The sequence below is a fragment of the Cnephaeus nilssonii genome (assembly GCF_951640355.1).
Source record: "Cnephaeus nilssonii genome assembly, chromosome: 14".
In the NCBI taxonomy this organism is placed as follows: Eukaryota; Metazoa; Chordata; class Mammalia; order Chiroptera; family Vespertilionidae; genus Cnephaeus; species Cnephaeus nilssonii.
In genome coordinates this window covers 67,845,346-67,872,706 of record NC_137085.1, presented here as the reverse complement: position 1 = coordinate 67,872,706, position 27,361 = coordinate 67,845,346, and the positions used below count along the sequence as shown (strand labels likewise).

General features: G+C 37.5%; 1 protein-coding gene across 13 annotated transcripts in view; it reads left to right on the top strand.

The window, feature by feature from the left end:
• Nucleotides 1-27,361, top strand: part of LINGO2 (leucine rich repeat and Ig domain containing 2) — a 1,264,400-nt gene that overhangs the window by 519,130 nt on the left and 717,909 nt on the right. For all 13 annotated transcript variants that reach the window (XM_079791176.1, XM_079791163.1, XM_079791166.1 and 10 more), the window contains one exon: nt 9,457-9,536. The gene's annotated coding sequence lies outside the window, so the exon portion shown is untranslated. The remainder of the gene's footprint in view (nt 1-9,456; nt 9,537-27,361) is intronic.

The window sequence follows — 27,361 nt, the reverse complement described above, 5'->3', positions numbered from 1 at the left end:
ATTACAGCTGTCATGTTTTATTAATCACCATTGCATTCAGTTAACGTTTGTTTTAATCAGTCCCGTGGCCAAAGCTTTCCAAAGTTGATACCTTGAAGGCAGTGATATAGAAGGAAAGGTCTGTGGCCTTGCGAACATTACTGTGTCACTTTCTAAGCTTCAGCTCAGTATTTGTAAAGAGACAGTAGTACCTATTTCACATGATTAATTTTAGGATGCATATATTACATTAAGTTTTTAAAGCATCATATGTAGACACATAGTAGACAGGTTATTTCTCTTTCTCCTTCTATTTTATCACTAAAATGTGTAAAGGATGCAGGTGCCGTATAATATTTCAAAACATTTGGTCTTCACTGTGTAGGAGAGGCTCTCCCCAGTGTAGGAGAGACCAGTCTTCTAAGACAAATGTAAGGTCTCCAACATGTTGTTTTTTTTTGTTTTTTTTCAAATATATGTCTTTATTGATTTCAGAGAGGAAGGGAGAGGGAGAGAGAGATAGAAACATCAATGATGAGAGAGAATCATTGATTGGCTGCCTCCTGCATACCCCCTACTGGGGATCGAGCCCATAACCCGGGCATGTGCCCTTGGCCAGAATCGAACCTGGGACCCTTCAGTCCGCAGGCCAACGCTCTATCCACTGAGCCAAACCGGCTAGGACAGTCTCCAACATGTTGATGGCATTCCATGGCAGAGGCTGTGGACCATTTGCATGCTCCTTAGATGCTGCTGCGTTATTTGCCTAAAGGGAGCATCCAAGAAATTCATTGCTCAGAACTGTTCACCATGATAAGCTTTTCAGCACGATTTTCTGTGTGTGCTAATGCCCTAGACTAGTGGTTGGCAAACTCATTAGTCAACAGAGCCAAATATCAACAGTACAACGATTGAACTTTCTTTGGAGAGCCAAAATTTTTAAACTTAAACTTCTTCTAATGCCACTTCTTCAAAATAGACTCTCCCAGGCTGTGGTATTTTGTGGAAGAGCCACACTCAAGGGGCCAAAGAGCCGCATGTGGCTTGTGAGTCGCGGTTTGCTGACCACTGCCCTAGACAACATGGTCTTGTTTGAAAGTACAACAGTAACAAATAGATTTTGCTTTTCCATGTTGGAGATAAAAAAATGGGAATTACTAAAAAATGTTGTGGAAAAGAGAGAAGATTGATAAACATGTGTACCACTTTAGTCAAAGATTTTTCTCCTAAACGATTGTCAAGGTAGAGATGTAAATTAATAACTAGTGGATATTCATTCCTAGAAATATTCTGAAGGTCCAGGAAGATTGATATACTTTCCCTTTGCTTTCAAATACTCCCTAGAACACCACCATAAACCTAAAGAATATACTTACCTCAGTTTGAATCAATTTAAAAATATTGTTTATTCTTGGATATTATTATACTCTTTGTCCAAAGAAGTAAATAAACCAATTATTATTTCATAAATTACATTGTGTATCCCTAACCTTGAAGTTAAAGTCGCTTGTTTGAGTAGCTATTAAATCAGTTTTGGTTTTGTTTTAAAATAGGAATCCCTCTAAAATTACTGTTACAGCATCTCCATTGATCCTCTTCAAAATTTTTTTTTCTCACATCACCACTATCTTCCTCTTACTTATGTTTTCTCTCTTTGTCTAGATAATAATATAACAATAGCAGCAGTCATTAGTCACTCATGAAATGCTGGGCACTGGGATAAGTGCATTGTACTTTAATCCCCACGTTAATCCAGTGCTGCACTTAGAGTCATTATCTGCTTAGTATTACATGCACATTTGGGATTCAACCGTAATATGTAATCATCTCATAGAAAGACACTAGAAACAGTGTGAAAAGGGGACTGACTTGGAAGCCAGAAGGTGAATATGATCTCTGCCACAAATTGGTCATGTGATCATGGGGGAAAAACAACAATAGTATCTGTATGCCTAAGGTTAATAAAAGTCTATGCATATTTAGTAAACTTTTTCCAGGTTGGGTCTCATTTCATTTTATCCGGTACACTGCCTTCCTTACGTGTGATTTTGACCATCCTAAGCCTGTGAACAGATTTTTTATTTTTACACATGGCCTGAGCTATCTTCTGTCTACTAAATAATTGCAAATATATGTTCATCAATTCCCTATGTTTTGTGTTCTAGAAATCATTTATCACAAATTGTGTGCCTCAATCAAAATGTTGAAGGTGTAAGTCCTCAAATTTTTTGTTCTGAGCTTGTCCTCAGTTCAGCTGAGTTACATCCACCTATTCTTATGAAATTGATTTTTCATACTTCCCTTCCTCTTCTTCTGAACAAATATGTATTCTATTACAGTACTAATATCTTTCTGCTACTTTGCAAACCATTTTGGTGTAAATGGATGTCCTCAAGTAAAGAAAAATGAGTCACAAGATGCAGGACCACATTCGGGTCTTGCTTCTCATCTTGTTGGCTACCATGAGTCATACCCCATTCTTGTAAGTATTACTTCTTAGGGATTAGAGTTTGCATTTCTCCTCTCCAGGGTTTCAGTAATAATCCAGCAAGCTCTTAAAGAATTTGTACTTAGACATTTGTGCTTTTTCAATTCCTGTCAAACACCCCACAGACTCAGAGACTTTTATGGGTTTTATCGACACATTTTCCCTATCTTCCTTCTTCACTACCTTATCTGTTCCCAACTTGGTTGTTGTTGTTTAGCAAAATAGTCTCTCTAATCTTTCATATCTAGTTGCTTCTTTTGCATTCATAAGATTTACTTTGCCACCTTAGCTTATTTTTCATCTGCTTCGAACAATATTTAGTCTTAATTAAAATGATCTTCCAGCAATATTAGGAAATTCCCATGCATGGGTTAGATATATAATACACATGACTTCTTCCATAAATAAATCTTTCTTAAAGATGTCATAAATCCTTAAATGTGATTGTAAACAAAAGGACTTGTAAGGTTTCAGGATCACCCCTCCCCCCCATCTTAAAGGAATGTTAAAATGCAAGTTTTAGATAACTGAATAATGGATTTGTTTGATAATTTTTATGTTCCATATACATTTTAAATTATTCAGTAATCACTTTAGACATTCACAAACATTTAAGCAAATTAAAGATATAGAACTTAAAAGTTATAATTAGTTGGAAACAGTACTTAATTTTATGGAACATGCAGCTTCCAATTTAGGATTTATATCCTGAGACATATAATATGTAAGACAATGGCAGTTGTATGCAAAGTGTGATACTGTATATATCTTATTGATTAAATGAGATACTTATCACAGCACTTGTCACAGTGAACCTTCAATAAAAGCTTACGGATTTTTAATAGAATTATAAATAACTAAATGAGAACAAGCAAACAATTGTGAGTAGAGTTATAAGCTGATGAAGCATTGGATTAGTTGATGCGTTTTCAGGAAATCAGGATAGTTCTACAGTATGTCCAGAAATTTATAAAATGTGATGCAGCCATTCCTGATATATTATTATTTTTATATCTACTGTCCCACTTCTTACCAAAAGTCGTTATTTCTTTCAAAGTTTGTTTCTCCCTAATGTAAATGCAGCTTCCGATTTCTTTCTCGACTGTAATGGGATATTTACCATTCACAATATATCTGGCTAGAAAGTGTCTTAGTTTAAAAGAGAGCTTAGAAATAAACCCCTGCCTATATAGTCAATTAATATATGACATAGGAGTGAAGAACATGCAATTGTGCAAAGTATATTCACATGATGTTCGGAAAACTGGACAGATACATGCAAAAAAAAAAAGAAACTAGGCCAACTTCTTACACCATATACAAGAATAAACTCAAAATGGTTTAAATACCTAAATGTAAGAATTGAAAGTACAAAACTATTAAAAAAAAAACACATAGGAAGTAAGCTAAACTCTCTGACGTCTCTCTTAGCAATATCTTTGTCTGATATATATACCCTCAGGTAAGGGAAACAAAAGAAAATAATCAACAAATGGGACTACATCAAACTAAAAAGTTTTTGCATAGTGAAGGAAACTTTAAACAAAGAAGAAAAATAACCTACTGCATGGAAGAAGAAATTTACCAATGATACATTCAATAAGGGGTTAATATTCCAAATTTATTTTAAAAAGCTCATACAACTTAACATATACACAAGAAACACACACACACACACACACACACACACACACAACAATTCAATTTGAAAAAGGGCAGAGAACCTGAATAGATACATTTCTAAAGAGTTCCTACAAATGGCCAACAGACATATGAAAAGATATTCAACATCACTATTCATCAGAGAAATGCAAATTAAAACCACAATGAGCCATCACCTCACATTTGTCAGAATGGCTACCATCAACAAATCAACAAACAACAAATATCAGCGAAGCTGGGGAGAAAAGGGAAACCTTGTGTACTTTTGGTGAGATTATAAATTGTTGCATCCACTCTGGAATACAGTATGGAGGTTTCGCAAAAAATTAAAAATATAATTGCTTTATGACCCAGCAATTCCACTCCTGGGTATATATCAAAAGAAACCCAAACCACTAATTGCAAAGAATATCTGCACCCCTATGTTTATTGTAGCATTATTTACAATCTCAATGCTATAAAATCAACCCAAGTGCCCATCAGTCCACAAGTGGATAAAAAAGTGGTGGTGTACATTTACAATGGAATGTTACTTGGCCATAAAAAGAACAATATCTTACCATTTGTGGTAGCACAGATGCACCTAGAGGATATTATGCTCAATGAAAGAAGTCATACTGAGGAACACAAATACCATATTATTTCACTTATTTGTGGAATATAAAAAACAAAATAAATGAACAAAAAGACTCATAGATGCAGAGAACAAACGGACAGTTGCTAGCATGGAGGATGGGTTTGGGGTCTGGGTGAGAAAGGTAAATGGATTCAGAACTATAAATTGATAGCTACAAAATAATCACAGATATGTAAAAAACAACAAAAGAAATATAGTCAACTAGAGGCCCGGTGCATGAAATTTGTGCATGGGGGGGTTGTCTCTCAGCCCAGCCTGCACCCTCTTCAATCTGGGACCCTCATCCCTCTCACAATCCAGGACTGCTGGCTCCCAACTGCTCGCCTGCCTGCCTTCCTGATTGCCCCTAACTGCTTCTGCCTGCCAGCCTGATCACCCATAACCACTCCCCTGCCAGCCTGATTGATGCCTAACTGCTCCCCTGCCAGCCTGTTTGCCTCTAATTGCCCTCCCCTGCAGGCTTGATTGCCCCCAACTGCCCACCCTTGCAGGCCTGGTCCCTCCCAACTGCCCTCCTCTGCTGGCCATCTTGTGGTGGTTATCTAGTGTCCACATGGGGGCAGGATCTTTGACCACATGGGGGCAGCCATCTTGTGTGTTGGAGTGATGGTCAGTCTGCATATTACTCTTTTATTAGATAGGATAGAAGCCTGGTGCATGGGTGGGGGCCAGCTGGTTTGCCCTGAAAGGTGTCCCAGATCAGGGTGTGGGTTCCCTTGGGGTGTGGGGCAGCCTGAGTGAGGGGCCTGTGGTAGTTTGCAGGCTGGCCTTCCCCCCCCCCCCCACCCAGTGACCCAAGTGGAGGCCCTGGTATCTGGGATTTATTTATCTTCTATAATTGAAACTTTGTAGCCTTAAGTGGAGGCCAAGACAGGCCAGGGCTGCAGAAGCTTGGCTTTCTCCATCGCCAGGGACAATCCTAGCCTCCTGCTCTCTCCAGCTCCGTGGCTTCCACCATTTTTGTTGGGATTTATTTATCTTCTATAATTGAAACTTTGTAGCCTTGAGTGGAGGCCTGGGCCCGCCAAGGTGTGTGGAAAGCTTGGCTTCCTCCATCGCCGGGGAAACCCAAGCCTCCCTCCTGCTTGCTCCATGGCCGCAGCCATCTTGGTTAGGGTTAATTTGCATACTCACTCCTGATTGGCTGATTGGCATGGCTTGTGGGTGTGGCTTGTTGGTGTAACAGAGTGATGGTTATTTTGTGTATTACTCTTTTATTAGATAGGATAATATTGTGATAACTATGTATGGTGCCATGTATGAATTATCAAAGGGATCATTCAGAAATTATATAATTGTATAACCACTGGGCTGTATACCCACAACTTACATAAAATAATAGTGAATGTCAACTGAATTTAAAAAATAAAACTAGATTATTTCAAATAAACAGAAAAAAACAGTGAGTAATAATTCTCAAGAATAGAAAAAAGAGATAAAGAAGCACAAACTGAGGGTACTAGTGTATAGATAGATGATGATAGCTAGATAGATGATAGCTAGCTACCTAGGTAGCTAGATAAATAGATAGATAGACTGACAGATATATATACACTGAGTGGCCAGATTATTATGACCAATTGATGTTTGTAGGCAAATTAGCCGTACACTGCATCGTATGGGATATGGAAGCCGAAGGCCTGTTCAAACTTCTTTGCTGTCTGTAGTTACCAAGATAAAACGTCTCCAATTTGCACAGGAACACAAGGATTGGACAGTCGAGCATTGGAAAAAAGTCATGTGGTCCGATGAATCACGTTTCCAGTTGCATCATGCAGATGGAAGAGTGAGAATTTCGTGGAAACAGCATGAAAGCATGCACCCCACCTGCATGAGTACAACCCTTCAAGCTGGTGGGGCAGTGTTATGGTTTGGGGCATGTTTTCCTGGCATGATTTGGGCCCTTTACTTCGTGTGGAATAAGTCTGAATAGCACAACATACCTAAGTATCATTGCTGATCAAGTTCATCCTATCATGTTGATGGCATATCCCAATGGAGATGGCTTCTTCCAACAAGACAATGCGCCATGCTACAGTGCTTGTATTGTGCAAGAGTGGTTTCAAGAACATGAGGGAGACTTTACCTTGCTTAGGTGGCCCCCACAATCACCAGATCTCAGTCCAATATGAGCATTTGTGGAACGAAGTTAAAAGAGCCATCAGGCAGCTGGTTCCACACCATCAAATCTCACACAACTGGACAGTGTTATTCATCAGGCATGGTGTCAGATTCCTCGCATCATCTTTCAACATCTCGTGGAGTCAATGCCAAGAAGAAACGTTCCAGTATTGAAGGCAAAAGGTGGCCCAACGAAGAAGTACTGATGGGTGGTCATAATAATCTGGCCACTCAGTGTATATGTATATGTATTACATATACATTTATATATATCGCTAATGTAATTTATATGACCTAGCCCTTAAGGTATGACCTTATATGATTCCTCTCGCAATGGGATGAAAATCATTTTATTTATGTTCTAACCTGCTACATTTGCCTAGACAAAGTTATGAGCTCCTCACCAATCTCTACCCCAATCTTCTTTGCCACCTAATGGATTAGAGATTTTCAGAAAGGGGTGGGAGATGGACACAGATGTCTATGGTGCTGCTTCATTGAAATTTGGGCCTGAATTTCACAGTACATGTATGAGGCTTGGAGTGAGGGAGACTTAAGAGAGGAATGTAACACAGTTCCATTCTACCTAATTAGTATGTGTCTGTACGGGCAACACTGACAAGTAACATTGCATAGCAGCAAAATACCTATCTTGCCTATCACTTTTTTTCTCTTTTGGCGAGTAGGTGGGAGAAAATAATGATTTTTTAAAGTTTCTCCTAGAGATAATTGAGACAGGTTGTGAAAGTATGCTATTAAATTTTTTGCTATCTATAGTATAGGAGCCCTGCGCATGAATCCATGCGCCAGTATCTCTGCGGGGCCTGGCCGCTCTGCACCTGCAGCCCAGAGGCCCATCTGCAGCCCAGAGGCCCATCCACGGCCAGGTGTGAAATGCTTGCCTTGTCACAGTGGTGACGAAGCAAGCATTCCACCGAGCTATTCATGCTGCCTGCTCTCAGCAGCCACCCCACCCTCACCCCCGGGACTGGGGAACTCCGGCAGGGCTGAGAGGACTGGGCGCCGCCATCTTGTGGCTATGAGCGCTGCCATCTTTGTGACAGAGTGACAGTTAATCTGCATATTGCCCTTTTATTAGATAGGATTATCTAGAAGTAGAAGCCCGGTGCATGAAATTCATGCACGGGGGGGGGGCGGGGTTCCTCAGCCCGACCTGTACCCTCTCCAATCCGAGAGCCCTCAGGGCATGTCCTGCTGACGGCTTAGGCTCGCTCCCTGTGGTTCTCTGCTCTCTGCAGGGCTTGCCTGCTCCACACCATAGCGATGGGCAAGCAAGCCCTGCTGGGTGCTGCCTGCAGCTGTGCTTGACTGCTCCCCAGTTGCCGCGGCAACAGCCAAGCAGGCCCTGCTGGGTGCTGCCTACAGGCCCACTTGCCTGTTGTGGGTCCCTGGCAGCTACGGCCAAGCAGGCCCTGCGGTCTGCTGTCAAGCTGCGCCGCTGCACCCACCTCCAGGCCCACCCTGAGGTTACCTGTCCAGCCCTGCCTGGCTCCCCGGGCCCCACAGCAGCTGCGGCCGCTGGGGTCTGGCCCTGCCTCCCTCTTTGGCCCTTGAAGCAGCCTTGGCGGCTGCTGACCAGGCCCTCCCCCAGTGCAGGTGCATGGAGGTGGGTCCGAGCACCGCCGCTGCTGCCCCTGGACCCGCGAACGCTGATGGGGGCGGGTCCGGGTGCCGCCGCTGCCCCCGCTGTCACCCCCCCCCCCGGAGAGACCCCTCAGCTTTCGGGGGTCCGGGGGCGGCGGCAGCGGCGCCCGGACCCGCCCCCATCAGCATTCGTGGGTCTGGGGCCACCACCACCACCACCACCACCCCTCCGACCCGCAAACGCTGAGGAGTCTCCCCTCAGCAGTGACCCATCTGGCTGTTGAGAGGTGCAGATATTTTTTATATCTCCCCTGCGCCTCTCAACGGCTAGGCCACCCCGAGTCCCGCCCCCCAGCCTCCCAATGCCCAATCATGGGCGTAGCGGAGTGATGGTTATTTGCATGTTACTCTATTATTAGATAGGATTATCTAGAAGTAGAAGTCACTTAAATATTATAAATTATGTATCAATTTATCAAATTGATGAGTGTTATTTCTCACATTTTATAAATCTTGTCCAGGAAAATTATGGGTCATAAAGTAAGAATACTTGCTAACATCAAGTAAAGAAGTCAACAGTACAAACTAAACAAGGAGCCAGCACCTATTTCTTCTGACTCCATTTTATGACTAGAAAAATGTTCATGTTGGTAATGTGTATATAATAAGAAAACAAATGCTGTCGTTTTCATGGTACAACAGCCTTTCTAAGTAAAATAACATGCAATTGAGTGGTTTTATTTTTTGTAGTGTTTCATAATCTGGAGCCTACTTACTGCCTTGGAAGTTCCCAGAAATACATAATTTTCATTGCTGTATTAACAAAAATCTAAAACAGCAATACTTAGGGAGGTATTTTTTAAATGGCAATGTGGAGAGATAAAAACTCCTTAGCTAATCAGCATCATTTTATAAAGAAATATATTTCTCTAAATGTTCTTTTTCACCTTCCTTTTACTTACAGGAATTGAAGAGTGCCTCTGGAAACTGCGTCAGGAGCTGCCTGGGCTTCTAAAGTGTCCAATGGAGTTTTAATCATCTAAGGTAAGTACCTAATTAATTTTAATTATATTTTTAGGGTGAAATGAAATACCATTTATTTTGTCTTAAGACTGAGTTTCTTTATACCAGGAAGTTAATGGTCGTTTATTTACTCATGCATTTAATTACATAGTTCCTCTGGTATGTTAGCTCCAAAGTTAACTTGGGGAAGTTATTGGCATGTTGGCAATCCAATGCTGGGCTGATACATTTTTCTCTACAAAACTATCATAAATGTGATATGGGATATGTTTCAGAGAGTCTGTATATGTATTTTGTTTGCTTAAAGTGATTACCTTTAAACCATGATAACATATGGTTTATAATGGATAAACTATGTTATACTGATGTATAATGGCTAAAGATATTTTCTTTATTAATATTTATGACCTGGGTAGTGATATTGGTGGTATATTACTTTTAATTTGAAGTGGATGTTGAGTTACTCTGAGCTATTTTGTTTCATTATCCTTGGAGGGCATAACATTTCCTCACTTTGTATTTGAAAATTTGCATTTATAAGTGTAGAAACTACCTCATACCCTCTCAGAGCTTCTGTATGTGTGATGTGGATTATTTTTGTTTGTTTGTTTTTTGTAAGTCTTACTAGTTTTTCTACCTTCTCTTTCTTTGCTGGTAGTTCTTTACCAATCGTCATAACCAATATATTATTTTTTATTGTTTTTATTTTTTTTTTTGTTTTCAGTTCTTGTAAATTGAGACATTGGTAATTACTGCTTTATTTTCATCGCACTAAATAATTGAGAAAGGAATTAGAATTCAAGGGGTGGGCAGAAAGATAAGGCTTGGCTAGTAACTGTTGTTAAGAAAAGCTTATTAAAACAAGCAAGGACAGACATATGGGACTATATCTCTGTGTTCTCATGAAGACCAAGAAATGAAGCAAAGAACATTTTCTTCTGAAAATTGGGTTTCGTATAAAGGGAATATGCCTGCTCCAGCACTGTGTCACATATATCAGCCAAACAATAATAGCAAGGAAGGACTCATATGCGAATGGTCTACCAGGTACAAATGGTGGACACACACACACACACACACACACACACACACACATCCGTCTAAGATGGTGTTTTTGGGTCCAAAGGGAATTCTCACTCTCTGTACATAGATATATAGGCTTAAATAAAAAAAAATATTTCAGGAGGTAATAGGAGAGAAATTAAATACACATGGACTATATTGAATTGGTCATATTTTTTAAAAAATACATTTTTATTGATTTTAGAGAAGAAGGGAGAGCGAGAGAGAGATAGAAACATCAGTGATGAGAGAGAATCATTGATTGGCTGCCTCCTGCATACCTCTACTGGAATTGAGCCCAAAACCTGGTCATGTGCCCTGACTGGGAATTGAACTGTGACTTCCTAGTTCATGAGTTGAGACACAGCCACTGAGCCACACCAGCGGGGATGGTCAGATATATATTTTTTTAAAATAAAGGCATCATTGATAAAACTTAAATTATGAACTGCATAATGAAGCGTATGGCTCACATTTTACAAGGGTCTCCATTATGTTAACTTGGATGAGATAATAGGGAAAAATGGACAGACAGTTATACGAAGAGAATAAGGGGAAATTGCTCATTTGCACAGCACAAAACTATCTATCATTTACAGTGATCTTCCCATCAGAAAGAACATTTAATATCACTTAAAATATGATAAATTTTATGTTATTTGAAGACACTGTGAAATTTAATTACTTCTTTGAATAGTTAGTATTTCTTTTATAGTTCCTTTAGCCAGTGTAAGTAATCCTGATAAATTAACCTTTTTTCCTGCTTGAATTTATGTGAAATCCTACAATGTATCCCTGATTGTAAATCTAAAGAACAGTGTGTTCAGATGTACCTTGATAGTATATACGAGGTGATTTTATTTTATCTGCAAAAAAAAAAAAGAAATACACACTATTAATTTATTATATGGCTAGAGGTTATGTGAAAATATTTCATTTGATTTTGGTAGAATTTTTATAAACCATCAAAGCCATAGGAGAATTTGTCTGCACTGAGAAGTTTAATTTTAACAAAAGTTTAAAGCATGTAACATAAGCAGAATGAAAAGACAGATTCTGTGTCCTCTAGATTCTCGTCCTAACAATTACACTAATTTTCACTTCTATTTCCAGCCCCCTCTTCTCCCAACACTGGCTCTTTCTCTTTTCCCTTTCCCATGTTAGATAAAGACCATCAAGCCTTCATCTAAAATGGCAAAGGAAGATTTTAGCAATGGCCCCCACAACCCCTGCTGATACCGATCTAGAGTTATTTACCTATTTTTATTGCAAATCTTTATTTCCTTAGAGTCTTTGGTGAAGTTCTCAAATTATGCTCTCCTTTTTAAAGCCATCAGAAATGTTTTTCAAGAAAATCTACATCAGTAAAGAGTGAGATAAATTGTGAATATAGCTGAGAGGTTCTTATTGCACAAAGAATCACTGATTCAAGTTTAAAAGGTAAATGTCACCAGTGTGATGACCAACATGTAATTAGAGAGTGAATGGAACTGACACGGGTGTATTGAACAGAGAAGGGGCTGTCAAATAGGTCAATACCCTGAACAGAAGAACACTCCCAAAACTCTGAGCCACGTCCACAAGTTGACATAGAACACTGAAAACTCAAGGGTAACTGCCCAGCGCAAACATGGTGATGAGGAAACTTGAAGATTTCAAGATATTAAGTTTACCTTGTTTTGTGAAGGTAAGACTTGCAAGTGTTAGAGATGACAATAATTCTCTGTAAATATTTGAATCACTGTCAGACAAAAGGGAGGTTAGACTTTTATAGCTGTGACTCAAGAGAGGTCTTGGGACACTTGGGTGTAATGTGATCCAACATGGCAAAGACTTTTAAAATAATATCATATGGATTTCATTTAACTAAACAAAAAAACAAACAAAACTGTAAAAATTAGGATTTCTTCCTAAATAGGATGGGCTGCTGCATAAAGGGTTGAGAATCCTGCTTCTAAAGATGTCCCTTTGTGTGGTTGGCTGTCCAACTGCTTCTCACCAGGGATTCGTGTGTCAAGCAGTGTTTGAAGAGATGATGGTTTGCATCTGACCCCGACATTCTTTCTGGCTCCACAAATCTATGAATTTTATCTATCTGACGTAAGTTGCCAATAGTGAGGCACAAGGTTTAGTGGTCACAATACCAGTTCCTGCGGTGGGTCCACACTCATCTGTCACTTTTGGTAATGTACATGAGGTCTCCGGGGTTTGGTTTACTGGTCTGTGAGAAGAGGATGATAAAAACTATTGCTCACGATATGATGTTCTCATTGAGGCCCATGTACTAGTGGTAATAAGAAGAAATTACTTAAAATCAACTGTTATGAACTATATGCTTTGCCATTTCACTGACCTTGAATGAGAGCCCAACAATTATTTAGTTACCTGCAAGTTTATTTTACAGCATAAACTTAAATATTTTACACCTATTGTTTTTTAATGCTTAAGGTTTATGACTAGAATAAGATATTATCCTTTCAATAAGACTTTTGTTTATGTATTGGGGGAAAAAAAACAACACGGAGTTTTTGTCCTGAGGAAAATCTAGATGCCGGCTATAAGATATCCCCTTTTGCACTCCTTTGCATGGATGCAATGGTAGCCTGTTTAGGTAAGTGCTCTGCTTAGGCATCCCAGCTTCTGAGAAGATGCCAAAATTATGCATGCTTTTTGAACCTACAGATATGTCCTGACGTAGTAACACCAAATATCTGTGGTCTGTTTCTCATCATATAACATGAGCATCACAATTTCTACCAGCCAGTATTAATCAGCAAAGTAGAGGCAAGATGTAATATTGAGGGAGGATTGCCTGAATGATACGCCATCTCCTCATTCATCAATGTAGCTTACATTTTATCAATGGATTAAACAAGACTATCACCATCTTTGTATTTACTATGTAGTAGTGTTTTCACTCAACCACAGCTCGAATCAATGCAATCGACTTACACTTAGTTGTGTTTGAGACACTAGAAATGCATGCTTGCATTTACTAGAGTAGTGTTGTTTGTGGTGTGGCTTTCTGTATTCTTGATAAGGTTCCCCCATTGAGGAGACCATGGGGCATGCTTCCCCCCTCCCCAGTCTCAGCACTCCAAATAGCAGAGCTTCTCCTGGCAGCTTGTTTATTTTTAACTTATGATTCCACTGAATTATGCATTAGATTTATTCGCATGTGTGTGTAGGGTGCTAAGAAGCTCAGAACCTAGTTTGTCTAATGTCTGTCAAGTAAAATGAATCTAATGACGTATAGGGAATGAAACATAAGTGCTCTGGGTTCAGTCTAACCCTGGATCCCAACTCTTTTATTTAAATCAAGGGTGGATTTGCTCAGGATGCCACCTCATTTTTCTTTACAGTGCTTCTGGTTTACTGGTGTTTTGAAGATTGAACAAGATAATCACTTAATATATTCACACATATTCTTGGTAAATGTTAGCTGTTGTCAATTGACAAAAAAAGTCCCCAAGAAGCAGATCTTTTTTTTTTCCTCTTTTTTTAGCCACAGTTCTATGCCAACCAAAGCATGGCTGGATTGAGCCCCTAGTATGTCCAATTATTACTCACATGTGACAAGCAAACAGTATATGTAACTTATCATTAATGATTCAACAGTTATCTTCAGTGCATAGCAGACAGAGGAAGCGAAAGGAACTAAAGTTAAGGATAACTTTTTTAAATGTTTCATGTGTTCTTTCTATACCCACATGTACTCTCAGTGATCAAAATTATATTAGAAGATGTTAAGTTATTCTTAATAGGTATTTTGAATATTTGAGGGGGAGGACCTATTTCCGTGTTTGATTCACATTCTCTTTATGGCCCTTCCCGGTGCTCTGCTTAAAGTAAGAGTTGAATCACACTAAGTCGGGTTTGCATTTGCTGTGTGCCATTCCCACAAGGCAGGGGAGCGCTACTCAAACAACTGCACCTCGACTTTCTTGCAGCACAATCTGTTTGTTACCAGAAAGGAGGCTTGAAATGAATTAGGTGTTCCCTTTTGTTTCTGATAGATATAATTTCTGCCCTGTATTTAGCTCCAGTTCTTCCATTTACAGAAGATAATAGGAAAATACAGGGTATCCCCCCAAAATGTCTACACACTTTAACAGCTGGTAGCTCAATTAACGTTTCTTTCTTTTTTGATTTAACCCATAATAATAAAAGCGTAATATGCTAATTAGACCTGAGAGCCAAACAACCTTCCGGACATCCTTCCGTACTAAACCACCAAGGCAGGGGCCGAGGCATAGGTGGTTAGGGGTGACCAGGTAGGCAGGCGAATGGTTAGGGGCGATCAGGCAGGCAGGCGGAGTGGTTAGGAGCCAGCGGTCCCAGACTGCAAGAGGGGTGTCCCATTGCAGTTTAGGCCTGATCCTGCAGGGATCCCTGTGGATCGTGCCTAAACTGGCAGTCAGACATCCCCTGAGGGGTCCCAGATTGCGAGAGGGTGCAGGCCTGGCTGAAGGACCCCCCAACCCCATGCACGAATTTCATGCACCAGGTCTATAGTGTATAATAAGTGTGTATATACATTTTTGGGACACCCTATGTAGTAAATCTGTGAAGCTTTACACTCCATGTGTGAAATTCTATTAGTATTTTTGTACTTCAGCTCTGTGAAAGCTGTATTTTCTGAGGAAAGACCCATTTTTCATTCAGAATGTTGGAAATCTAAATCTTTGTCTACTGAGCAATCAAAAGTTTAAATGGTAATGGATCTCAGTGGCAATAGGAGAACATAATGTTTGTATCAATATTCATGTAACAACTTTTATAACATGTACCATGTGCCAGGCATCATTTTAAGCACTTCACAATATCTTCGTCATCAATCCCCATAACAGCCCTATGAAATGAATATCATCACTATCCCCGTTCTGCTAATGAAGATACTGAGGGCTGAAGAGATTAAATAACTTGTTCAAGATCACACAACCGATAAATCTGTTACATAACAAGGTGAACTTAGCAACAAAGGGCCACAACAAAAGAATATTTCTTGAGAGACCATAGGCAGCAATGACGGGGACATGGTTATTGCAGAGTGAAAATGGTCCTCTCTGTGCTATCTTCAAGATCTCCTGTCACTTAAGGGGTTAAGTAAAAAGGGATGATTTTAGGGATGGGTAAAAGTTTTATAAATTTCAAGTCTGTATCAAGAAAACTTTAGAGAGCAATAAAAAGGCATTGATTCCTTTTGCTTGGAGTCTTAATAATTTTGCCACCCAGTCCCGATTTTCCTCTCAGAAGAGGAGATAAGTACGATTAATCTCAGCGTGCCTCTAGTAAACCTGTTTGCATCGGGCCTCCCTCTGGATTCTGATTACATTTGGCCCTACTGTTGCATGACACCTAGGATCCTTAAAATCTTTTTATGTCTCTGAATACGTGTTTCACATTTAATTTACCATAGCACTAAAGAAGTGCAACACCTAATTAATTCACCAATCAGCTGTCAGAGTCTGTGATCTTTTCTTCGTTCTCTGTTGAGTTCCCTGTGGGAGAATCAGTATTCTGAGAATGCCTTTTACATTATGCTGTGCATGGTGTTAGAGCAGATACTAAGTTATGCTGCTTGTTCATGGAAAACTTGCTATCCTCATGAGTGCCTTGATGACTTTGTTAAAAATACCTCTGCCACCCCTGTTCCTTGTTCTCATGAACACCGGGGCTCTACAGTACAGCAGGGTTTCCACGGTGCCATAAATGAAGACAAGGGACATCAGCCTATGTCAGTTTCATACCTGTGCTTTTTCCCTCCAGTTTTTCTATTTTATCCTTAAGAAAATTTAAAGGTAACTTAAAATCTGTTTCTCAGATTTTATTATTTTTAAAGACTTTCTTGTCTCAAATATTCCAAAATGGGGATTTTTTTTAATGCAATAGAAATATTCATGGCTTCTAAGTGTTTCATGAGTTTATAAAATTATAACTGTAGGTAAACATAATTTATGAGTGCTTTCAGAAAAAAATAGGAAGGAAATAAATAGTGCTTGTAGAATTATAGAATCAGTTTAAGTATGATTAATATTTGCTTTAAGATTACCCATTTTTTGTTGTTGAGTAACAAACTATCCCAAAACTCATGTGGTTAATACAATCAGTTGATGGTTTCTCACAGGTGTGTGGCTCACGGGGGGGTTTCAATGAGCCTAGGCTCCACCGGTTTTAGCTGAGCTTACTCATGCTTATGTCAGCCGTGGCTGGGTCTGCACTGGGTAGGCCAGGCTGGCTAGTCTAGAATGGTCTCACTCACTCACATTTTGCAGCTTTTGAGCTAAGGCACTAGGAGTGACTGGGCCATCTGTCTCTCATCATACAATTGATTCGTTTGGACCAGTGGTCGGCAAACTCATTAGTCAACAGAGCCAAATATCAACAATACAACGATTGAAATTTCTTTTGAGAGCCAAATTTTTTAAACTTAAACTATATAGGTAGGTACATTGTTATTAACTTAATTAGGATACTCCTAAGCTGGCCTTTGCTAAAAACTCAAGGGGCCAAAGAGCCTCATGTGGCTCGCGAGCCGCAGTTTGCCGACCACTGGTTTGGACAGGTTGACATAGTGGATGGCAGGGTTTCAAGACAAAGCATTCAAGACTCTCGAGGCAAGTGCTTTGAACTGGCCCAACATTGCTTAGGCTGCATTCTGTTGGCCAAAGCAAGTCACAGGCCAGCCCCTGTACAAGACCTGGACAAATGGATTCTACCTCTTGATGAGAACAGCTGCAAAGTAACACTGCAAAGGGAGGGAATCCAGGAAGAAATGAGGAATTGAGGCAATTTTGCCATCTACACACTTAGCTATCTGGTAGCACTTAATGGTCATCTAGGCCTGACCTAGAATAAGTTTTTGCACTGTTATCTAATCACACTGCCTTCTCCTCAATGTGACAGCACAACCTAGCACCGAAACAGCAACACAACACAGACTACATCCATCCAGAATCTTTTATTTCTGCGTTACCTCTTTTTAAAAGAGGTTTTATTGAATAGTTTGAGATATGAAAGGTGTTGCAAGTATTCACAAGGTATAAATAAAACTGCAGTGTACATAACATTATGTACAACATCCTGTGTAGAGAAAAACATTAACATATTCTGAAGTAGCCCATATATTCTTTCCCAATTCAGTCTATTTTCTTGTTAGAAGATAGCCTTACTTCTGAGTTTTATCTTTTATATTTTTGCTTTTCATTATGCTTTTGATTCATATTTTTACCAATATGTAGTTGTTGTGGGATACATAACATTTATATTTTTCTAATTTTACACAGATGCACAGATGGAATCATAAGCGCCTACTTCCCAGAGCTAGCCACTGTTTTGAATTTTGTATATTACCTGAAGTATTTAGTATATTTATATTAATTACAATGCTAATCTATTTTTATATCTTTAATATTATTTTGAATGTATTTGTTTACTCATTCTTGTGTATTTTGTCCTTAATTATTTTGAATTGATTGGTTATTCTTATTTATCTTTCACTCCATTAGCTTAATACTTATATGATTTTTCTAGTTTTTGATGGTTATATTGGAAATGTATCATTGATATAGAAACTCACTAAATTGTGAAGTTCAGTCTTCACTCCCCTTCTAAACAATATAAGAGCATTGAATAGCTTAACTATGATCAGCATCCTTTAATTTTATATGCAATTTTCATGTATTTTAGTTCTGTTGCAATTTTTAATTTTAATGACAATTTTATTTTTATATAAATAAGTATGAGTATTGCATACCTTTCTTCTTGAATCTGAGGTCTTCCATTTGAGATCACTTTCTTCTACCGAAGAACTACATTTCAAATATCATTTATAATTATCAATTGCTAGCAAAGGTTCAGTTTTGTTTGTATATAATTGTCTTATTTCTTTCTTATTATTGAAAGACAGTTTGTTAAATATGATTCTAAGTTTATGGTTATTTTGCTTTAACTCATTTCATCTATTACTATGAGGCTGTTGGTGTACATGGTTGGTATATAAATGTCAGATGTCAAGCTTTCTGTAAAGATGATCAGTCCTTCCTCTCCACTATATCTAGTATTTTTCTTTGTCTTTGTTACCTTGCAGTTTTACTATAATATGTGCAGGTATTAATTCTTTGTATTTATTTAATTTATTTTTATCTTAATCTTTAAGTTGGTATTTTTCATTAATTATGAAAAATTATCAGTTAGTATTACCTACATATTACCTCTATACATTTTTCTCTCTATCTTGCTTCTGAAAATCCATAAAGTAGAATTTAGTTTTAGTGCTGTATTTAAATTTTGTCTTCTAATTTGTCCTTAATTTTGGGTCTCTGAATTTTGTTTTCATTAATTAAAGTTGTGACATAATTCCAGGCATATACTGTAGTGGCAAAAATAGTAACAAGGATTTTCATGTGTCTTTATCCAGATTCCCTAGCTGTTAACATTTTACCACATTTGCATTATTATCCTCTGTGTCTAAAACATCCTATATAATAAAACCCTAATATGCAAATCGACTGAATGGTGGAACAACTGGTCCCTTTGATGAGCACTGACCACCAGGGGGCAGACACTCAATGCAGGAGATACCCCCTGGTGGTCAGTGCAAACCCACAGGGGGAATGCTGCTCAGGCAGAAGCCAGGCTCACGGCTGGCAAGCGCAGTGGTAGTGGTGGGAGCCTTCCCACCTCTGCTTCAGGCAGGTGGTAAGGAGTGAGGGGTCCTGGACTGTGAGAGCCCCAGATTGCGAGAGGGATGTCTGACTGCCAGCTTAGGTCTGATCCCCGGGGGAGTGGGCCTAAGCTGGCAGGTGGAAATCCTCCGAGGGGTCCTAGACTGTGAGAGGGTGCAGGCTGGGCTGAGGGACCACCCCAAGGTATGATTTTCATGCACCAGGCCTCTAGTTTAAGAATAAATTGAGACATGATGCATCTTAATTATGAAATGCTTCTGTATATTTTTCCTAAAAACTAATAAATTTTATTCATAGCCACAGTATAATTATAAAAATCAGGAAATTTACATTGATAAGATACTATTAATTAATCTATAGACATTCTGTTAGTTATCTCTTACTGTGATTACTCCAAAATATAGTGGCTTAAAAGCACAAACACATGTAAAAAAACACAACACATTGGCAAATTGAGTTAAAAAACAAAACAAAAATGGGATTCAACTATCTACTGTCTATAAGAGACTCACTTTAGATCTAAAGGCATGTACTAGTATATGTTGACAGTTAAATATAATTTATTCAAATAGTAACCAAAAGAGAATAGACAAAATAAATATAGACAAAATGAATTTTAAGTAAGAATGTTAAAAGAAACAAAGAAAGTCATTATATAATTATAATTATAAGAGTATCAATTCACCAAGAATGTGTAATAATTATAAATGTAAGAAACATTGGAGCTCTTAATATAGGAAACAAAAATTAACAGAATTGAAGGGAAAAATAGAGAGTTCTACAATGATAGTAGGAAACATCAACATCTCACTTTCAACAATGGGTAGAAAACTAGACACAAGATCAATAAGGAAATGCAGAACATTAACAACACTATAGTCCAATTAAATCTAACAGAATGTGTAGAACACTCCATGCAACAGCAGCGGAATACACATTTTTCACATGGAATATCATCTGGGATATACAATATGTAAGGTCACAAAACAAACCTGACTGAAGTTTAAAATATTAAAATCATGAGAACTGTCTTTTTCCACCATGAAGAATGAAACTAGATATCAATAACTGAAGGAAAAATGGAAAACCCACAAATATAAGGGAATTAACAAAACACTCTTAAACAACTAATGGGTCAAAGAAGAAATCACAAGCAATATTAGAAAAATATCTTGAGACAAATAAAAATCAAAACACAACAGATCCAGACTTATGCAATACAGTATAAGTAGTGCTAAAAGAAAACTTTATAGCTATAAATATTGCCATTAAGAATAAATATTACAAATTAATAAATTCATTTTATACCTTATAGAACTTAAAGAACTAGAGAAAACAAACTAAGTTCAAAGCTAGCAGAATGAAGGAAATAATAAAGATTAGAACAGATATAAACAAAATAGAAAAAAATCAACCAAAACAAGAGTTGATTTTTTGAAAATATTAATACAATTGACAAACTTTTAGTCAGACTAAGAATAACATCAAAGAGGCATAGATGCCTAAATCAGAAAGGAAATAGGATACATTATTACCAATTTTGCCATGAACAATCATATGACAACAAATTGGGTAACCATGATAATATAGACATATTAGAAACATACAACCTACCAAAATGAGTCATGGAAAAAGTAGAAAACAACCCTGAATAAATCTAAAAAGATTGAGTCAGTAATCAAAAGCCTATCAACCCAGTAAAGTCCAAGACTAGATGGCTTCACTGGTGAATTCTACCAAATATTTAGGAAAGAATTAACACCAATTCTCCAACTCTCCAATAAATTTAAAGATGAGGAAACCATTTCAAGTTTATTGTATAAAGCCAGCATTGCCCTAATATCAGACAAAGATACTACAGAAAAAACAAGCAAACAAAAAGAAGGAAAAAAAAAATACAGATACCAGCAGTGTTCAACAGCATAATAACAGGATTAAAAATCATGACTGAGTGGGATTTATTCCTGTCATCCAAGGATATTTCAAGATATAAAAATCAACCAATTAAAAAGACCACATTAACAAAGTGAAGGAAAAAAAAAAAAGAAGCACATGAGTATCTCAGTTGATGCAGAGAAATCACTTGACAAACTTCAATTATTTCATGATAAAAACATCCAACAAACTAGAAATAGAAGGAAACTGCCTCAACATAATAAAGGTCATATATGAAACTCACAGCTAGCATCATGCTCAATGGTGAAAGACTGAAAGCTTTTCTTCTAAGATCAAGAACAAGACAATGATAAGCACTCTTGCCACTTCTATTTAGCACAGTACTGAAAGTCCTAGCCAGAGTAATTAGGCAAGGAACAATAAAAATCATTCAAATTGGAAAGGAATGACATGATATTATATGTAAAAAAAAAATCTTAAAGTTTCCACAAGAAAACACTGTTAGTGTTAATAAATGAATTTAGCAGAGTTGTAGAAAGCAGTCAACACACAAAAATAAATTGCATTTGTAGAAACTGAAAATGAACAATCAGAAAAGAAAGTTAAGAAAAATCCAATTTAGAATATCATCAAAAAATAAAATGCTTAGTAATACACTTAAGGAGGCAAAGGGTTGTACAATGAAAGCTACCAGATGTTTCTGAAAGAAATTAATAAATGAGAAGACATTCTGTGTTTCTGGATTGGAAGATAATATCATCTAGCTGTCAGTACTACCCAAATAAATCTACAATTTCTGTGTAATCCCTATCAAATCTTAATATTTTTTTTCAGGAATAGAAAAATATATTGTAAAATCTCAAGGGATCCTACATAGTCAAAATAGTCTTGAAAAAGAACAAATTTTAAAATCTCAATTTCAAAACTTATTATAAAGATACAGCAATCACAATGTGGTATTGGTATAAAGACTGACATATAGACCATGAGTCCAAAAAAACAAAACAAAACAAAAAACTTATATAGATGGTCAAATGCTTTTTTTAAAAAAATGTATTTTATTGATTTTTTACAGAGAGGAAGGGAGAAGGCTAGAGAGTTAGAAACATCGATCAGCTGCTTCCTGCACACCTCCTACTGGGGATGTGCTAGCAACCAAGGTACATGTCCTCGAACCTGGGACCCTTCAATCCGCTCTATCCACTGAGCCAAACCGGTCAGGGCAGTCAAATGCTTTTTGACAAGAGAGTCAAGACCATTTAATAATGAAATGCAATCTTTGCAACTGATGGTCTTTAGAAAATTGAATACCCTCATGCAAAAGAATGTCTGTAGTAGAACTTTTATCTCGCAACATATGCAAAAAATAATTCAAATGAACCAAAAATCTAAATGTAAGAGCTAACATTATAAAAGTCTCAGAAGAAGATATTAAAGCTTCACAAAAAATAGATTCAGCAATGCTTTTTTGGATATGACACCAAAGGCATAGCTAACAAAGACCTCTCTCATTATTGATGGTGTTAATTTTTTTAATCAGTTGGTTAAGTAGGTGACTACTGGTTTCTTTATCACGTAATTACTCTCATTATCTTTGTGATTAATAAGATGCCTTTTTTCCCTCTGCAATTAATAAGATATTTTGAGAATATATAAATATTGTTGCCCTAATGTTCATTGAACTTTATCCCACTTGCTTTACAATAAATATTTTTAAATTTCTTGCCAGATCATTAATGCATTTTTAAAATGTTTCATTCTTTTGGTTTGACAAAGGAGGCAAGAACATACAATGGAGTCAAGACAGTCTCTTCAATAAATGGTGTTGGTAAAATTGGACAGATCATGCAAAAAATGTTTTAATATTTTATCTAGCATTCAGGTTATCTTCAGCAGGAGGATCAGTGAAGATATCTGTTCTATCAATTTCTAGAAACCAAAAAAAAAATGCTTCCTATTTCAATAACCTATTTGTATATCTAGTATTAAAGAATTTTCCTGCCTCTCAAAGCTTTGGCTATTGTCACTGAGCATTGTGGTTACTACTAACTTGGTAAATGGGATGTACTGCCTTCTAATTATTAATCTTCCTAATATCTTATGAATTAGATGAAATTATTATCCCTGTCTTATTGACTAGAGAGAAAATAATGGTAAAGCTATGAGTCAAATCCAGGTAGTCTGTCTCCAGTGGTTGTACTCTTAATTATGGTGCATTACTGTGAAGAGAATTGCCTCCTAAAAAAGCTATGAGCTATTTGTAAACCTCTGTATGAGTGTAAAATCTCCAAGGCAAGGACGGCTGGAGTTAGAAGGGAACATAAAAAATAATTTATTTCTTCCAAAGCTGAAGAAACTGAAGCTTGAAAAACCTCAGCTTATTTTCTACCGAGGAATAAGTTTGAGGCAAAATTTAGGTCTCCTGATGCCCAATCACTCCGGTCCACTTTTAGCATACTGTAAATGTCTGGTAAAATGAAAATAAATACTCATGCGGAATTATTCACCAGGGGCAACAATATAACATTACACTATCCATTTCAAAGTTGAATTCTAAAGTAAACATGCTAGATATAGCATTCATTAATTAAACACGAACTGCTTTTCCTTGCTTTCTTGGAACTTAAAGGGGCTTTGGGGGAATGATTTGGATGACCCATGCATTTTTGCCCAGATAATCCAGTTAGCTTAAATTTTTCTCCAGTCATAAGCAAATATATTTGACATAATTTCTCTGCTCATTCTTCAAATAATAATCTTTGTAAGTGCAAATTTTGAACATGCTCTGGAAAACCTTTCTCATTAGCAAGTAGATGAAGCTAGAAAGAGGAATCATTATCTACAAATTCATTTAGCAAAACACTAAAGGTATTTATACTCTTCAGTGTTGGCATGAGAAACTTAAAAAGTAGTTGGCAGTTCTTATTGACTTAGCCCTTTCGATTCCCATGGACTGATTGCCATTATTTTTATTACAATATTGTTTTATACTATATTGTTTAAAAATAATACTCAAGGCACCTCCATATTTAGTGTCTTCCCTGCAATACTTTGCAAAGAGGGACACTCAAAGTCCTTAAAAAATGGGTATGTGATGTGCTTTGATGAATCACTGGGGGGAATCATCCTTTCAGAACACATTTTAGCCAAAAACAATGCCAGGTGGTCTATATTGGGCAAAGTTGAGCTCTAATATACATTGTGAAAGTATGGAGAGAAAGATGCTCTTGTATTTTAGCCTCTTATTTGTGCTGTTTTGATATTCTCGTGTTGATTTTTCTCCTCTTTGCACATCTCCTCCTAGTAGCAAGAACTTACTTGAAAGAAAGATACACTGTAAACAAAACACACACATACACAAAACAAAACAAAACAAAACAAAACAAAAACAGAGCATAGAAGCAGAATGGTGCTGGATGTTTTTGGGTTGATTGAATTTTTTTGTACCTTGTGCTAGAGATGTCTAGTGGTCTTACTTATCAGTTTTCCTTTATGTTCCAGGCACACTAGAGAAATGTACTTCTTCATCCTCTCACTCTTGGGTTGGGCCGTGTGGCCATTTTAATCAATAGGATCTACAGAGAATTGGTTGAGTGAGTCATATCCAAGCCTAAGAATTTGATTGTGAGAGCCTCCAGAATTTATTTCCTTGCCACGATGACCTCTTACTCCGGGTGATTTAGTCACAATATTATAGAGCTTCCATTTACTTGGAAACCTGAGTAATGTGTGAAGCAGTCCCACATGGTATGTCCACATGGGAGATGTAGAATTAGTAAGAAATAAACTTTTCTTTTGGTAGGTCATTGAGATTTGGGGTTTGCTTGTAATGATACCCTGGCTAATACATGTCTAGTAGAGTGGGTTATAAGTATGTTTCTATTAAAGAAGTAAACTCCTTAAAAGTATCTAAATAATGTAGAGGTTGATTATAAATTGTAGATAATATAATAATCCTTCTAAGTTGTATCTTGAGTTTCATCATACCCTTATTACAAATGCAATTAACATATTTCCCCTAAATTTAATATATATCCTAACCCTGATGCTTCACTGTTAAGATTTAGTGTTCTCACTGAGAAGCTTTTGCCCCTAACATACGATGATTGTTGTCTCACTCAGACTTTGTAAGTAAAGTTTTATCAGCTATTCCTTCCCCCTTTTCTTTCTTCTTTCTCTCAGACATGGACGCCTTTAATCTGCCTGAGGAACTGCTGCTTTCATTTTCACATGGAATTACTAGATAAAAAGGACATACGCAACTCATTGCCTAAAGGACCAGACACACTGTGTTCAATAAATAATCCTGTTAGGTTTGTCAGAAGCAACAAGGCATAGTTTTGGAGGAATTCTCCCTCCTCATTTGAGAATGAGAGTTCATTGTAAAGTAAATGGCATGAAGCTAATCTTCCTCTATCTGTAGAGCAGTTCCTTCTTTAGAGTTCCAGACCACTGTGAGCTTTTTTTAATTTTTTATTCTTTATTTGTGAAAGTATTACACATGTCCTTGTTTTCCCCCATTGTCCTCTCCCACCCACCCCCGGCCCCCAACCCAGGCCTTCACTCCCCCCATTGTCTGTGTTCATTGGTTATGCTTATATGTATACAAGTTTTTTGGTTGATATCTTACTCCCCCTCCCCCCACCTTTCCTCTGAGGTTTTATGGTCTGTTCGATGCCTCTATGTTTCTGGATCTATTTTTGTTCATCAGTTTATGTTGTCCATTATATTCCACAAATGAGTGAGATCTTGTGATATTTATCCTTCCCTGACTAGCTTATTGTAGAGCTTAGCATAATGCTCTCCAGGTCCATCCATGCTGTTGCAAATGGTGAGAGTTCCTTCTTTTTTTACAGCAGCATTGTATTCCATTGTGTAGATATACCACAGTTTTCTAATCCACTCATCAGCTGATGGGCACTTAGGCTGTTTCCAAATCTTAGCTATAGTAAATTGTGCTGCTATGAACATAGGGGTTCATATATCCTTTCTGATTGGTGTTTCTGATTTCTTGGATATACCATATTCCTAGAAGTGGGATTACTGGGTCAAATGGGAGATCCATTTTTAATTTTTTGAGGAAACTCCAAACTGTTTTCCACAGAAGCTGTACCAGTCTGCATTCCCACCAGCAGTGCACGAGGGTTCCTTTTTCTCTGCATCCTCGCCAGCACTTGTCGTTTGTTGATTTGTTGATGATTGCCATTCTGACAGGTGTGAGGTGGTACCTCATTGTTGTTTAGATTTGAATCTCTAGAATGATTAGTGACTTTGAGCATTTTTTCACAGGCCTCTTGGCCTTCCATATGTCAACTTTTGAGAAGTGTATAGTTAGGTCCGTTGCCCATCTTAGAGTAGACTTGGGGACGCTGTCAAAAAGAAGCAAACAAACAAAAACATAGATCATGTGAGCTTAAGCAGTATCACACTTTTTTTTCAGTAAGATTTTTAAACTTTTTGAGAATGCCAATTCAGTATTTGGTGTTTTACAGATAAATAAAAAGAGTCACAGAAATAATATATTAAAAACATTGACTTAACACAAGTTAGTAAATTATTGTTAAACAGCTGCGTTTTAAATATTATTACCTATTTTGGGAGGAGGATAGGTAGGAGGAGAAAGGTGTGATATACAAAGACAAAATGTGTTGCTGTGCTTATATATATTAGTGAAGAAAAAGAACATATACAGAAATTATCATGTAAGAGAAGATATGATATCTATGAAAATAAAGTATGATGAAAGTTTAATTAAAATAAAAATTTCAGCTGAGGCTAGGTTTACTGTGCATAGAACAAGTAGTCTTAGAGATTGGATTTTAGAAATATATAAAAGTAAAGTAAAGAACATAAACCCAAAAAATACTGGATTTGATATTGGGATGGTGAATTGTTAGAGGGGACATAGATTGGCAAATTGAATGCATTTGTCTATTTGGAAATGGATGAATCTAGAAATATAGATTGGGGGCTCATCAGCAGCATGTAATATATGAATATGCATTGGAAACAATGGGAAAGGGGGCCACTATAAATTTTAGAGTAGAAAACTAAAATGATATAAAGACCTTTTAACTTTCTGAAAATAAGTTCTACTAAAACATATTAATAAGGCTATGGAAATTCTCACTGGCCTCAATCTCTCTACAAGTACAATTTGCATCAGAGAGTGTTGAGTGGGACCTGAATTACTGATCAAGC